Below are 4,824 nucleotides of genomic sequence, written 5' to 3'. Positions count from 1 at the left end.
CACTCCCATATCACAAACACAGCCGTAGCATATGAGTCATTAGAAATTAGAAGTATTTATTCCATGTCCAATTTGATGTAATTTAGTATTCATGTAATCTGCAAAACTAGCAATTATTTGAAAACTCAAACCTCAATCTTTGTATCTGACTTTCCAAGGAGAAGAGGTTATCTATTCGTTGTGTAGTCGACGCTCACAATGGAAAAGTTTACGTCGTGATCCAAGGAACTAAGTAATGTTTAACAATATGTTGAGTGATTAGTAGTTTGAGCAATTTTTTAACTGTAGTAAGTAAGTACCTAACCAATTTATTATTAAATATTTTTTATGTTATTATATTGAAGTGGGTTTTATTTTTTATATCAGCTTACGAACATCATTATAACATGGTAAAAAAACCCAAAAACAAATCTTTAGAGACTGCATATTTTTTCTCCGATATTGTCTGTTCCTTAGATTTAATTATAAAAAGATATAATTACATTGATATATCATGAACACCATGTGAACATAGCCTTAGAGGAAAGCATAGGCTCGCGCTAAGCGGCTATAAATACGATTCCGTAGGCGAGATCGATACGGTTTCTCAGATTTCCACATGAATTAGCGTCTTGCCAGCATGTGGAAAGAATATTTCATACTATTATGAAGATATGCGTAAGACCTCGAGATAGGATAGATAGAGAATAGAAGGTTTATATATTCGTACCTACGTCTAATTTATATTTTTTTCAGTACGCCCGGCTATGTTTTTGAATAAAGTAAATAAAAGTTTTCTAGTGAAAATATATTCACTAAAATATACCATTCATAGTAATTTGTTACAAATAATTGTATTTACTTCACGAAACTTTCGAACGGTATTTTTCGGTCTCGGTTCGGTCTAATATATCGAAATTGAACGAAAAGGATGTATGTAATTTTAAGATAATCCATTGACTAGTTGTCTAATTGTCTGGACATGAACACGAGCACACTATGACTATTTTTTAAGCAAAACTATTGTATTTCGGATAAAATCACATAGAACATCATTTATACACCTTCACAGATGTGACTTTTCAAGACAGGTAAAATTCTTTGTCGTTCATAAAGTGTATTTTCTAGGGCAGTATACCAACAGACAGGCGTCCAATGTACTTACAGAGCCTAATAAAGCGTGGCATCTTCTCTCGAAGACTTATCACCACTCATACTTCGGGCGCCAGTAGGTCGGGCCTTCTATGGCACCTACTACGAATTCCTATTTTGGCATATGTTTGCGAAAATTGGAGTAAGTAAATCATTTTGAAATCTCTAATCGAAAAATATATTATTACAATGTTAACCCCATGTATTGACATATTAGCTGTAATACGAAAGCGCGTTACGCTAATATCATATAAGTACTCAGATGAAACTGCCTTCAAACCAAATCCAAAACAAATGACATTTGTTATGTTTGTCTATGACACCCTGATACCCTTGATACCCTGTTTTAATGCTTATAAAATAACTGTGTAATACATTTTTTAAAAACTATCTTCTGACTGTAATACAAAACCTAGTGCATATCTAAATCAATCCATGCAGTCAATCCATCTGGCATATTTTAGAATTTTTAATACAAAAATCCGCAGCACAAAAACTTGAACTGAAATTCACATCTGCCTGTGATAGGCTCGGTCGTAATTGTGAAAGTTTGTGTCTATCCCAAGTTTAGCTGCCACAATGTTAGGCTACATCCACATTTCCGTTACTAATCGAATTACACTCTAACCTTACAGTTAAACTAGAATTAGCGCTGTATCTAGCGCAGCTGCTGTGGATTGAACGGTTTCGTATAAAAGAGATACAAAACGTTCCCACTCATGCTAATTCGCACAGGTAGCAACTAATATACAATATGACGACGTCAGATCAGATATTTTTTAAAGATTTTTATCTGTACCCTTAGTATGAGCTTTTACGTTTTTAGAAAAAGGACTATTTTTGTATTGGTTTACGTATTTCCCATATATTTCCAATCAGTTCTGATACAGTCCACTAGGGGCGCTTATTGGAAATATATGGGCAAAAACAGTCATTTTTGTAAAAACGTAAAAACTCATACTAAGGCTACAGATAAAAATCTTTAAAAAATATCTAATATAGTCAAAACCGCTCATACATATATGTAACTAGCTCCATACAGAACGGGGGTTCTACCTGAAGCCGATTACAAATGCATACTCCTAAGGATTATGTGTTGACTCGTATGTAAGCCCGCCAACATCGACATCTTTCCTAGGACACGCAACAACTGACTGAAGCTATAAATATGTTGAGCGGTATAGTCTGCGCCAAGCTGCTAGTCCACTCTGAAGTTGTTGCGAGCAGGTGTAGGTAGTCATACAATTTGCCATGGCGACTCGATTCATTCCTATATTCATAGCGGACTAGAAGTTTTACGCGGACTATAACTCCCGGGTCAAATCATACTGAGAATCAGAATAGTTCTTTCAATTACCTGGTCTTAATTACACAATTATATCCATCGAAGATAATGTTCACTTACTACCAAATAGACTACATATTCTTTTATTATTACAATTTGTTAAAATGAATATATTAATGTAACACTGTTTTCCACCGCACAGATCAAAATTGTAATCCGAAATTCTAGGAATAAAAATAATGATTTAGTTTAATAAACTAAAAACCGCACTTTTTTTGGTAATCAAACTAAAAAATAAATTATCTTATAGGACCAAAAATATTTAATTATATACATACATGCATATTTGTAATTGATCTTTGTCACACAAGAAAAGTAATTACTCGGGAATTTTAGGACTTGGCAGGGGTTGTGTAATGTAATAAGGAGGTAATGGAGTAAGAACGAATTTGAAAATGGTTTGAGGTATTTTGCATCTATGAAATTTAGATATAGGTATACGAGCACGCTGTCCAGCTGGTGGTTTATGATGTAACCTTTGTAAAAAAATATATTTTGATAGTACAAAAGTCTTGTCTGAAGCTATTACCAGTGCTTACCTTTAAGATGTACTCTAAGCGTCCCATATAGTTTACCTTAACATACTATTTTTTTATAATATAGGAGTAGCAGACGAGCATGCAGTCCACCTGACGGTAAGTGGCTACTGCCGCCCATGGACATCTGTAATCAGCCCCAGATAGGATTAGATATTTCTACCTGAGGTCGGCCACAGATGCGCCGCTACTCCTGAGGACTAAGCTGGAACGCCTCGGAAAAGTATGTCCCCCTTACCACACCCTTCAAACCAGAACACAGCAGGACTTAACACTGCTGTTATGAGGCAGAAATAGGTGTGGCGGTGGTGCCGCCGGAGTCGAACCACAAAGGGTCCACCTTCATAAAATCAAACCATTCAGTGACATAACACTGTTGTTGCAAATCTACCGTAGTTCTACCATCTACACCAGATTCTGTATTGTTTGTCTCTCTTCCATTTTCAAAATCGACAAACTGAAGACAATGTTAGGGGCAAATTCCAGGCACGTTCCCGGCCCGTGGTGCGGCTTCGTCCGGGATTGCCTCGCAATCTCGTTGTCGCGATCAACTTGTTTGACTTATAGACCTCTCAGTTACAGTTTTTTAACACACGTCACATTATCTTTGCTTTTTTTGTTTACTTTGTTTTTTGTATGAACAAAATGTATTTCAAGGATAGCAAACATGCAACTCACCTGGTACAACGAACTCACTACGATCCTGAGATCATCTATGTCTTACCTGAAATCGACCATAGTCAAGCTGTTACCCATAGGACTATTTTGAAACTTGTATTGCAAATGCCTTACCACACCCCTTAAATCAGACCACAACAACGCTAACTGAGAAACTGTATAATTCCTCTCCGTTATCCTATTATCACTCATTTCTACCTTTAGTAGATGTACGCTGTTCTATTCTGTTTTAAAGTATATGGTCATAACTAATACCATACCATACCATAGTAGAAACCTGTATATCTCGGAGGTCTTAATAACCTTCTCAATGCTATGTGTAGTCGACTAATCCACAATTAACCATTGTGATTTATGATTTAAACTCTACTCATTTTGTAATGAGACCCGTGTCCAACGTCCCCTACCTAATACATCGCAAGATTGATGATATATACTCAGCAGACGTCTACACAGTCTAATTTATTACACTAAAGTATGGGTGAAAATATTCCTTTAAGATCCTTGCGATGATTATTATGCAAATTTAACAGACACTTTTTCAGAATAACTCCGTAATTCCAGAGCGAAAACTGAAACTTACAACTTGGAATCTCTCCAGCTAAAATCCGTCCTCATAACAAAATCATTCTCATTTCAAATAAAACCCCGTTGAAAATAGAAAAAATCTGGCGTGAAATTCTTACAAGGATTACTCCAGAACCTTTAATATTTAAAACTCTTTTACCTTTTCGTGACAGAACTAGAATTTCAAATTACGAACATTCTTTTGAGAAATAAATTTAACTTTAATTTAACTTAACTTCATTATCATTGTCTAAATGAAATTTTACGTAAAAACATTTTTATCAACAAATAAAATTATTCTACAAATTAACATTTTGCGAATACTTACAAGATGCAAATGATGAAACACCTTGCGGCACCATGTCGGTAAGCGAACTTGTTATTTCGGTAGACTTACATATATCATTTGATTGAATTAATATAATCACAACAGAGTAACAAACGCCAATGTAAGCCACGCTTGATCAAATATACAAGAAGCTTTAGTTTTTTATTAAATTAAGGAATTAAGAGACACGCACAGTCCGGGCAATATAAAAGTGGTCACCGCCGATTCGTCCTCACAAG

This window comes from Epargyreus clarus, unplaced genomic scaffold (assembly GCF_041222505.1).
Source record: "Epargyreus clarus isolate Ecla_fem2 unplaced genomic scaffold, WU_Ecla_fem_2.2 ptg000034l, whole genome shotgun sequence".
NCBI lineage: Eukaryota > Metazoa > Arthropoda > Insecta > Lepidoptera > Hesperiidae > Epargyreus > Epargyreus clarus.
This window is presented reverse-complemented; position numbering follows the sequence as displayed.